The sequence below is a fragment of the Nyctereutes procyonoides genome, unplaced genomic scaffold (genome assembly GCF_905146905.1).
Source record: "Nyctereutes procyonoides isolate TBG_1078 unplaced genomic scaffold, NYPRO_anot_genome, whole genome shotgun sequence".
Classification (NCBI taxonomy): Eukaryota; Metazoa; Chordata; class Mammalia; order Carnivora; family Canidae; genus Nyctereutes; species Nyctereutes procyonoides.
The window spans coordinates 2,932,904-2,945,331 of NW_026575159.1; the positions used below are offsets into that span (position 1 = coordinate 2,932,904).

The window sequence follows — 12,428 nt, forward strand, 5'->3', positions numbered from 1 at the left end:
TTGCTTTGCTCACAGTTAGAAATTTCTCAAATATGATTCATGTAAATCTCTGTGTTTTTATTCCTCTTTTTTTTTTTTTCAGATGCTGGGAATTTAATGACCATTTTCTTTATGTTTTTTTTTTTTTCTGTATTTCAGATGCATATTCTATAGGAATTTACTCTTGGTTTCAAGAAGGTTCTTTGTGTGATATATACGCTGCCTTTTTGCTGACTGTGAGGGATTTTTATTACATTCCTGTAAATATCACACATAGGCAGGCAAATTTCATTTTTATAGCAACCATACTGTTATCAGATTTTCATTGTTGTTTTTCTCTTAGGTGTTTGTTATGAGGATAGAAATTTTTTTCTTCTCTCATGCTCCTTTGGAGCAAATGTTACTTTGGAATTAATGGTTATGTACCCAGCATCAATGACTGTAGCCTCAGGACTGCTTAAGTGTCCCAGAGCTCAGTGGGCACATGGCAGTGAGAAAGACTGAGACCCATAAACTGAGATGGGCAGATAGGAAGGGGGAGAACTACAGTCCTCATGTCTGCAAAGAGAAATTAATTATCTTTCTCATGACACTAGGGGAGGTTCAAGGGAGTGAATATAGGTGGGGAAAGGCGCAAGTAAAGGTGTCAGGGATTAATAACATCTGATAAAGTTACAATAAAGACTTCTTGGGGGCCTGCAAGGGGCCTGAGCAGAGAGAGCCCCGCTGCTGAGGGTCGTGACAGGCTGCAGAATGTTTCCTTTTGGCTCCTGCCTTTGGACCTCAGAGGGAGAGACTTCACGCCCGCATTAATGGAGCGACGTGCAGATTTAGGACCCTGTGGAGCCTCCCCTCACCCCCTCGCCTACTCGCTCAGGCACGCCAAGGGCAGCCTTGGCGGGGTCCTCGCGGCTGCCAAGATGGCGGCCCCCACAGTGAAGGCTGAGGGAGGCTGGCCGACCCTGGCGCTGAACCTGCGGAGTGCCGTCCTTTGGCTTCCGGGGCTAACCCAGGTGAGCTGGAGCCGCCATGGTCCCGAATACAAGGATCCACGGATTGACCAGGAGTATTACCGTAAGCCGTTGGCAGAGTTGACCGAGGAAGAGAAGTATGAACCGGAACTCAGGAAGCCTCAGCTTACTTACCAAAGCTGCTCCAGCAGCGAAAACAAGCTCTGTGTTTGAAGACCCCACGGTCAGTAAACTCACCAACGTGATGCTGAAAGGAGGAAACAAAGTCCTGCCCAGATCCCTCCTGATGCAGACTCTGGAAGCTGTGAAAGGGAAGCAGTTTGAGGAGTACCCTGCCGCTTCCGCAGAGGAACAGGCCACCATCGAAGGCAACCCCTATGCCGCCTTCCACCCAGCCTGCAGAGCTGTGAGCCCGTGATAGGGCTGGTCCCATCCTCGGGGGGGGGGGGGGCATTTTTATCCGGTCCCTGTGCCACTTGCCCATCGGCGTCGTTGCTTCTTGGCCATGAGGTGGATGATCAAGGAGTGCAGGGAGAAGCAGCACCGGCGGATGCTGATGCCGGAGAAGTTGTCACACGAGCCGCTGGAGGCTTTTCACAACTAGGGCCCTGTGATCAAGAAGAAGCGTGACATGCACAAGATGGCCCAGGCCAGCCGTGCCCTGGCTCTCCCATTGGTGGTAGAGGCGCCCCACTGCAAGAAATAACGGGAGCCACTATCCCAGCGAAAACCACAGGCCTATTCAAGGGCCGGCCAGCCTAAGGGTGGAACAACATATTTATGCTTGTTAGTCCTTTGTTTGGGGGCCTGGACGTGCCTTTCCTGCTCGATCTCCTCACGAAGAGGAAACAGATCAATCTGGATTTCCCCCAGCAACTTAGGGCCCATCCAGCTTCTCTCTCTCTCTCAATTCAGGGTAGAACGTTGAATGATGGGAAAGGAAAGCAGTTTTAATATTAGAAAAAGTTTATTAGAAAATTCTTGCCCTGAACTGGTGAACTGGTGTAGCATGTGATATGGAAACTGCCATTTACTAAAATCGACTGGAAGTTAAAAAAAAAAAAAAAAAAGACTTCTCTACAGAATCAGCCTATGTATACTTGTATATCCTAAAGAATTGGATAATCTATCCTTTCAACCAGTTTATCATTATATCTAACATTAATATTTGATGTGAAATGTCCATGATTATGTTTCTTATATTCCCAGGGGTGTTGGAAGAACAGCCTATGGCAAGTTAGAAAGATCTATGAAATAATGACCACAGAAATTCATCTAAGAGGGCACTGACTTGAGTCTGACATCAAGAATTATGGCTCAGTGCTGTCAAACCGTTCCAGGCTCCTGCAGTAAACGTAACCTCTTCACATATTCTTGTAGCACCCAGACATGGTGTGCATTTGTTCACCATTGTATCTCTAGTGCCCTAAACAGTACTTAGCACATACCAGGACTACTCTACATATTGTTAAAGGAAACTGATATTCAGAGATCTTAAGTATCTAGTTCTTGATAATACAGCTCAAGCTCACAAGCATCAAAACAAAAAATTCAAATTCAGGTCTATCTGGCTCCAATTTATGCTTTTCTTATATTCACTCATGCATTATATGACTTATTTAATGCACCCTTCTTATTACTTTTAGCAAATTTAGGGGTATAAACAATACATAAAAGATCTGATTTAAATGTTATGTCACTTTAATACATATTGTTGATGCAAATAGAATAAACCCTTTTAGAAACTCTAGAAGTAGGAAAGTTTTATTTGAGCCCAAGTTACGGAAGCACATTTTTTAAGGAAGAAAGTGTTCTGGCAAGTGAACAGTTTTTACAGGCTTATATACTTTTTTACATCTTGCAAAAGCTCAAAGGGTTATAGATTAGCATATATGCAGGAATCAAGAGTTTTATCATAAAGGAATTCAGGGAATAAGAGCATTGTTTGTTGTCCCAGGAACAAGAGGTTTCCCTTTAGACTACTCATTCACAAAGCAGATGTACAATATATACTTGGTGAGCCATACATCAGGCTTTTGGTTTGAACAAAGTTGAAAGTTTCTATATAGTCATGTCTTAGGAAGAAATCCAAAATTGCTTCTCTTGTAAATCAGGCCTTTATAGAGTTTTTCTCTCATCATTTTCCTTTAGAAAGAAAGCAGAGATGATCATTATTTTGTCCCTTGATGCTAGGCCTGATTTAGGTTGTCTAGGAGTCCACCTGGGAAGGTCAAGAGTATGGCCTGTAGTAGGAAATATTACAATTGGGTTTTGTTTTGTTTTGTTTTGTTTTGTTTGTTTTTTAGATCAATTTGAGATCAAACTGTCGTGGAAACATTGTACATGTGCTTTGTGGTAAGTTTTGCCTTTACATTTTTTAGTAACCTTTGTAGTAGACCTGCAGAATTAGTAACAAAAATCCAATTAGTAACTCCCTGTCCCTCTCCCCCCATTTGCACTCTCTCTGTCTCTCTCTCTCAAATAAATAAAATATATCTTTTTAAATCCAAGTAGTAATAACTGAAGCAACCAATGGGAATAGGTACAGAATTAGAAAATCCATTACAAGTATTTTGATAATCTTAAATTGAGTATTCATTTACCTTTTTTTATTATTATTATTATTATTTATTTACGATAGTCATACAGAGAGAGAGAGAGGCAGAGACACAGGCAGAGGGAGAAGCAGGCTCCATGCACCGGGAGCCTGACGTGGGATTCGATCCCGGGTCTCCAGGATCGCGCCCTGGGCCAAAGGCAGGCGCCAAACCGCTGCGCCACCCAGGGATCCCTCATTTACCTTTTTTATCTATAATTATTTGTACCTTGTGATACATTTGAGCTGATTAGTTTAAAATGGTATATTTCTGTTATTATATGTAAGAATTTCTCCGTCCAATTAGTTTTATAGATAATGTATCTTGTGGCTGTTGTAATTCTATCTCCCCAAACTTCTGGTCCTCAATATCAATATTAGTATACATTTTGTTAGTATCATGCAATTCTCTTTGAATTGCACAGCCAGTATTATACCATATAACAGTAGTATTCTGATAAAAAGTACTCTGGTTACAAAATAAGTCAGACTACTACAGAAGTGTTTTGTTAAACCTTCCCACAAAATCTTCTATTTCCCATATACCATATGTTAGTTTATAGAGTCATAACTGTTATAGGCCAACTTGGAATGAATTCAGGGTTCCATTGTTGTTCAGGGCATAACCATTTATTTTGCCTAAATTTACAGATGTCGGTGGATATTGGAATCTAACAAGAATCTTTGGATAATAAGCCCATCTTCCTCCAATAGGAAGAACTCTGGTGGTATTTAAAATAATTTGGGGGGGGGAGCTGGCTGGTATAGTTGGTAAAGTACGTATGTACATTGTGAGATTAAGAAAAAATAAATAAAAATTTTAAATGAAATGAAACCTTAAAAAATAAAATTTATTTTTTGAGATGTTAAAAAAACATTGTAAGGTCAGGTTGTCCATAAATTTGGAAACCAAGGCAGTAATTGAACATTTATATAAGTTACAGAAGTCTTTAAATGATTTTCCACAAATGAGGGGAGTTGTATATTTTGGATGTCTATAGTTAATAAAAAGGGCATTGACCCAAAGTTACCTCAGAATCTTCTATTGGGGGATCTGAATCCACCAAGTTACTCCTAAAGTAGTAGCTCTGTTAGATACCCATTTTCGTTTCTTATTTTGTCTTGGGCTATTCCATCCACAAAAAAAAAAAAAAAAAAGAGTGTGGGCACATTGGATATTTTGGCATTTTGGACAAGCTTTCACTGTTTCTCCCGCTGTACCTAAGAATCTTTCTCAATAAATTACTATCTAACTTTATAGAGTCAAAATGGTCAGTCTGTTAAGTGTTATATATAATTCAGGTTAAATTTGAATTAGGTAGTACTTATTGAAAGGTTTTTTTCGAATAGAGGTCCTTTATAATATATAAGCACCAATGTAGCTAAAGGAACATTAAAATGTGCCCAAAATGTCATTATATATTTTATCTAAGTTCTCATCATAATAAAGTACTAGGATAGTATTTGAAGTTATGTTAGTTAAATCAGCAGGTAATCATAATATTTTGTCAGGATGCAATAAAGGGAGAGGTAAAAGCAAACACATAGGTTTACTATCTTCTAATATTGCAATTTAAAAGAAAGAAGGGTAGAAGTATAGACCTGGTCCCAAATCTTGGGAAAGCAATCTACTCTGATGTCATTTACTTCTAATTCTAGTTTGTGGTTCAAATGTCTCTGATGATCTTTGAGTGGCCCACTGAACTATAGGCACAAAGATTGTCTACACACAAGCTATTCCAGTGAGTCCTTTACATCAAGCTGCTTACGTTTTCTGTTTGCAGAGCTCCCAGAAGAAGAGCAGTTTTAGTTTTCAAATGATTGAAGTCAGTAAGGTGGAAGAAAAATCAAAATGTTAGTTGGAAGAGTTGTATCAGGCATTAGAGGATACTAGAAGAAATCAGGATTTAGTCCAGTGTATAATGAATGGTATTAAAATCAAATAATATCTACAAAGATGTGTTACTGAAATTTTTTTTATAATAAAGAAAGCACAGAAGCAGAGTAAGAATGGTGATTTACCATTTAAGTTCTTGAAATCTGTTTTGCTGGCACTTTTTATAGGGAATTTCAAATTGAGCTTTTAATAACCTCTCAAGGCCAGAAGCCAAATACTTAACATCAAGATTTGCCTACAATACCTGTAGATTTGGGTGAATTTCTCTTCTTGATGAATCCAAAATATCCTGAGGTCCCTGTGAAGTGGGAGAGTGAGATTCTTGTCTCACAGAGACAAAGAATGAATCTCACAAAGAAGAATGAGTAAAGTAATAGTGTTTTATTAAGTGAGGATATAGAAAAAGCTCTCAGGAGTGAGAAGGGTCCAACAGGGTTGTCACTGAGGGCTTTCAGGGTTGGTCTTTTATTGAAAGCTAACAAAGGAACTTAAATCCTTTTAACATCTCTTCTGATAGCACCATTGAGTAAGGATTAGTGATAACACCTTTAATGGTTTACTTTTTAGGGTCCAGTAATTTTTTGTTGGTCACAAGTACCTGTTATAACAAGACCCCAGGGATGCCTAGGTGGCTTAGTGGTTGAGCATCAGCCTTTGGCACGATCCTGGAGTTCAGAGATCCAGTCCCACATCAGGCTCCCTGCATGGAGCCTGCTTCTGTCTCTGCCTGTCTCTCTGTCTTTCTCTCGTGTGTGTGTGTGTGTGTGTGTGTGTGTGTGTGTGTGTGTGTGTGTGTGTCTCATGAATAAATAAATAAAATATTTAAACAACAACAACAACAACAACAAAAAACCACAAGACCCCACCTCTGACACCTAGGGCATGGTGGTCTGGTTTGTTCCCTTATCTCTGGCTTCCTTGTACCACCACATTTTGGGGATATTTGTGAGCCTGATCCTATAGCCCCCTACCTACCTCTCCCTACCTAGCCCCTCCTGTCCTTTACTCATCTGTACCTGCCAGGGAAGTTACATTCTTTACTCATCTTGGGGGAATTTTGGAAAGCAAGGTATCAGGTCAACATTTCCAAGGTTCTCTCTTATTCCATACAGTCAGCCTTCATTCTTTACAGTTGTCTGGTCAGATCTGAGGCTATGCATGTCTCTCAAATATGACATTCCAGTCAAAGCTTTGGTATAATATAACTAATGTTTCCAATGGTATTCTTTTCCAAGGAGAACAGATTCTTATTGAATTTATGCAAATAGTTGCCATGAAGAAAGAATATTCACTGACAGTTTTTGAGTTCTAGAGGGTTCAGGTAGGGAGAAAAGAGAATATTCCTTCATAAACAAGGTGAAACATTTATTTCTGTAAAATGTAGGTATCTTAAAAGTTTCCTTAATTCTGGAAGATCAGACATTAGAGGACAAGCAACATTTCAAACAAAAGTCACCAAAGTATAATCATCTTTTATAATCATTATATATTATATATAATCTATATAAGATATATATTATCTTTTATAATCAGCTATATAATCATTTAGTATCATTATTAATCTTTGTTCTGTTTGAATGCAGCTTTCCCAGTAATTTTGGAAATTCTTACCCAGCTTAGTTTTAGGACTTAAAATATATTAGAAACAGGTATTTGCCAAAAGTCCTCTTTATGAATCTCCTTGAAGAAGAAACACATTTTGCAAGAGTATCAGAACTATAAATGAAGAAAGACAAAGAAACAGCCACAAAGATCTGATGAGGGTTCATTAGTATGCAGTTGACAAGGAAATCTGGTTATTTCTGTGACATAACATCATTTGATGTGACCTTATTCCAGAATGTATGAAAACGTTAGGAATTTCATACAATTTCTAAAACAGAGTATTTACCTCTACAACTGTAACCTAAGATGGTTTTTCATCATTTGACAATGCTTCCCTTGTAACTTAAACATACCAAATAAACAAGACTAATTAGTCAAAAAAACTTCATTTAGAATTTGAATACTTGGGAACTCTTTGTTAAAAACCTTAGAAGGTTTTAAACTGCATTGCTAAATAGAATTACAGATTATTATAAACTTATTATAAACTTATTATAACCAAGGTGGTGATAACAAAAGGTTATTTATATACAGTTATTAGCAAAACATAAGCCCTTTTAATATTGGAAAGTTTTAATTTTAAGTAATCAGACTTGATAAAGACAAAGGATAGAAACTTTTTTTTTCTTGGCAGATAAAGAAAAACGTTTATTATTTCTTACCAAGAATAGATCAATAATCTAAGAAAATTGACTATATAAAAAAAAAACTGAATCTCAATCTTATACTAGTGTACTTTTTTTGTGTGTGTACTTTTAAAATGCACTCATTCCAGTCTTAGTCATTCCTGACCAAGCACAAATGTTTTTTCTAAAGATTCCCCTTTACAAAATTTCTATAATTTTCTTTTTCATTCAGATTTTTGTCCTAAGCCTTCTCTCTCTAAATAACCAGTCTCCTTTGAGGACAAAGTTACTTTCTTTCCCCCTCAAGAAAAATATATTCCCATTCCTCACGCCTTATCAAAAAAATACATCCTTTCTTGCATATAGAGTTGCTTTCCTTGTAATTAAGACAACCAGGAATGATACTTATTAGAATTTTTACTTTTTTACTTTTAAAAACATTAGTGTCCAGAGTGAAAACTAAGTAGTAATCAATTGTGAACTGTTACACCAGAATTCTTTAGATCTGAAACTTATGAATACATTTCATAGTTCATAGAAACATGTTTTTTCCATAATACAATCTTTCAAGTAAGCACAAAGCTTGTTTACCAATAGATCCAAGAATCCTCAGTTTCTCTGCCAAAAGCATACAAACCTAGTAATCAAAAATTTAGAATTCTATGTTATTTTGAAAAGACTTAAATATCTAATTAATTCAACCCAATTAATCATTTAACTTAGCAAAACTTCAAAGTTTCAGGCTACTGAAGATTTTGAAAGCCATTTAAACTCTCCTATAAACATCTATTCAGCCTACTTTTTCTTTTTAAAGATTTTATTTATTTATTTTCATGAGAGACACAGAGAGAGAGGCAGAGACATAGGCAGAGGGAGAAGCAGGCTCCATGCAGGGACCCCATGTGGGACTCAATCCCAGGACCCTAGGATCATATCCTGAGCCAAAGGCAGATGCTCAACCACTGAGCCACCCAGGTGTCCCAGCCTACTTGTTTTTATTAATTACCCTTGAGAACCTCATGGACAGGCAAAAGCAACCATCCTTTTAAGTAATTTTTTTTTTTTTGCTGATAGGCTACAACAGATAAAATATTAATTTAACTAATATATTTAGGTAGAAAAAAGGCTATTATCTGTATGACATTTTATATTGATAACTCCAAAAGACATGCCTACTTTAATTAAAGCAACAAACTTAAACTAGAATGAATCTAGTGGACAAGGGAGAATGAGTAAAGCAATAAGAAGTTTGTTAAGCAAAGATACAGAGAAAGCTCTCACAAGTGAGAGTGGTCCCAACAGGGTTGCCACTGAGGGCTTGTAGGATTGGTCTTTTATTGGAAGCCAACCCGGGATCCTAAATCGTTTTAACATTCTCTACTCATATCACCATTGAGTAAGGACTAGAGATAACATCTTTGATGCCTTACTTCTTCTTTGGGGTCTTTCTTTATTGGTCAAAGATGACTGTCATAAAAAGACACCCTGCCCACCTATACCTAGGGAGAGTAGTCTGGTTTGTTCCTTTATCTCTAGTTTCCTTACACCTCAGGATTTTTTTATTTTTTTTTTGAGAGCCTGTTTCCATGGCCCCTTACCTAGCCTTGCCTAGCCCCATTTGTCCCTAACTCACTTGCAAAACATTTGGGTTAGTCTCTATCTTTATGAATTATAGAATACTTAGTTTTTATAGCACTTATTCTTAACCAATTTTTATCCAAATTTTTAAGCAATTAAATAGCTCTTTTACAAATTAATTTTATTTTTTTTATTTTTTTTAAATTTTTATTTATTTATGATAGTCACACACAGAGAGAGAGAGAGGCAGAGACATAGGCAGAGGGAGAAGCAGGCTCCATGCACCGGGAGCCTGATGTGGGATTCGATCCCGGGTCTCCAGGATCACGCCCTGGGCCAAAGGCAGGCACTAAACCGCTGCGCCACCCAGGGATCCCCTACAAATTAATTTTAGTGATACCCATCCAGAGGTAGAAAAAACATCTCATGTAACACACATAGACACATATACACAAGATAAAAAGAAAATCTAGCCTTTGTTTAATATTTTTGGAGAGAACATTAAAAGCTCAATTTCCAAACCTCTCCCTTTTATTAAAACAAATCTATTTGCAAGATATCAATAATCTACAGGCCCATTAATTAGTCATTTCCCATTTTTCAATTTAATAAGGCTAGTTTTGTCCAAAGATGCCCAAACCACAGCAACAAATAAATCAAAGAATTCCTCTGTGAGCATTGGCCCCTCCCCTAAAGTTGGAGGTTTCCTAAATTGAACCAAATGACTTCCTAGTTTCTGGTTGCTTAACCTTGTCAGCTTTCTGTAATTGTGTGCATAAGAGAAATAATTTAGACATGTCAAAAGAATCCCATTTGGATCATCTAAAACTTCAATCCCTAGAGAACAGCTTAAATAAAAAGATCAACTCAAATTGAGGAGATCCCGATATTAGGAGAACTCACTAGATGTACCTGTGAAGTTAGAGGGGAAACAAAGGGCCTGCGATAGTACTGAATGCCAAGTTCCAGATGACCCCCCAAGTGTTCTCAGGTAAGGTACTCTGATGCTCTGATATCCTGACAACTGCACCAAGAAAGGTCAACATAAATTGAACAAGAGTTTTATTTGAGTCCATGTTAGGACATGGACATGACTGGGAAACATGCTATTCACAAGGAAGACAGTGTTCTGGAGAATGTACAGTTTTTATAGGGTTATATTACATTTTACATCTTGTAAAATATAGGCAGGAGTCATGAATTTTATCATAAAGGAAAGCAGGGAATGGGAGCATTGTTCAGTGTCTCAGGAGCAAGATGGTTTTCCTTTACTCATTCACAAAGCAGTTGTACAATACGTGTTTGGTGGGCCAAAAATTAGGCTTTTGGTTTGAACAAAGTTTATAAACAAGTCATGTTGGCTTCGGAATAAATCTATAATGGCTTCCCTTGTATACTAGGCCGTTAGAGTTTTTCTATTATCAACATAAATAATATGACTTCATGAAGCATAACATCACCAACACTAGTGAACTCACAGTTTAAAAACTAGAATATGATTGTAGGGGCCAAGTGCAGGCCATTCCAAGATGAGCCACTTTGGCATGAACATTATTTTGAATTAAAAGCAATCTGAACTCAGGAAATTCAGAAAAAGCTCTTTACCTCCCCCTCAAATTCCTTGTACCAAGAAGAGAATTATTAACAGAGATTCCTCTTTACCTAAGATACTTTTATCTACATAATGGGGCAGTCTTTGTTTTCTGAACATCACCTTTCACCTTCATGCTAAGTCTTTCTTCTTTTTTTTTTTTAATTTTTTTAAATTTATTTATGATAGTCACACACACACACACACACACAGAGAGGCAGAGACATAGGCAGAGGGAGAAGCAGGCTCCATGCACCGGGAGCCCGACATGGGATTCGATCCTGGGTCTCCAGGATCACGCCCTGGGCCAAAGGCAGGCGCTAAACCTCTGCGCCACCCAGGGATCCCTCTTTCTCTTCTTTGTATCTTCAGACCCTTACTCCTCGCCTTAACTCATATGAGCTTCGTGTTGCATGACTGTCTTTGGAATTTCCAGGTCTGTCTGGATTCCCCATATGTACACCATTAAATTTGATTGTCTCCGATTAATCTGTCTCATGTCAATTGATTCTAAGTTCAACTAGAAGGACTTTGAAGGGTAGAGAAAATTTTTCCTCCCCAACATTATCAACACCTTTTGAGTTATGTGTATTTCTCCAAAGTTCTATTCCTCTATCTCCCTTCCAGAAGTAACTGACATATTCCCTTCTCTTTTAAAATAAAATTTTCACATATATAGCAATCCTTAAATAAAAAGCAGCTTATAAAATTTACGACATGTAATTTAATTATATATGTGTACATATTACATATTATGTAAGTACATGATATTTAATTTTCTCCAACTTGATCTTTTCATTCAACATTGTTTTTGACTCATGTATCTTGTTGCCAGGAGCTATAACTCATTTTCACAGCTATAATCAATTCATCCACTTTTGTCAGTAGATTTTTAACGATGATTGAAATGATAGAAAAATATCAGGTGTCAATTATACAATTCTTGTACATATCTTTTAGGATTAATATGCAAATTTCTTCAGGTTTTGTTCTAGGAGTAAAATTCCTGGGTTATAGGTAAGTTCATGTTCCAGTGTATAGAACTACTGTTTTCTAAATGTATACTCCTAGAGTTATATACATTTTTCATTATTTCCTTGCCAAAAATGGTTACCATCAATTTTTTTTTATTTAATGTAATATAAATAAAATGAAATCTTGTGATTTTAATTTACCCTTCTCTGATTACTAATGAGGCTGGGGCATTAGTATTTTCTCTCATTTGAAATGCCTGTTTGGGAAAAAAAAATGAAATGCCTGTTTGGTCATCTATTATTTTTGTTTATTTTGTGGGATGAGGGTGTTTACCTTTTTCCTAAGATTCAGAAGAGTAATTTTACTTAATTGATACTTATCCTTTGTTGAATTTATATATGTTGTGAATAGTTTGTGGTTTATTTCCATTTTCTTTATGGTGTCTTTTGATAAATAGAAGTTCTTTCTATTAATGTAGTTGAGTTTAGCAATTTTTCACTTAAAGTTAATATTTCCCATATTCTGAAATCATAAAAATTATCTTCTATATTTTCTTGTAAAAGTTTCCATTTGGAATTAAATTTTAAATTCACCTGGAATTTTGTAATTT

At 36.9% G+C, this 12,428-nt stretch overlaps 1 pseudogene; it reads left to right on the forward strand.

The window, feature by feature from the left end:
• Positions 1-899: 899 nt before the first annotated feature.
• On the forward strand, positions 900-1,656 carry LOC129502375 (28S ribosomal protein S7, mitochondrial-like; annotated as a pseudogene).
• Positions 1,657-12,428: the final 10,772 nt, after the last annotated feature.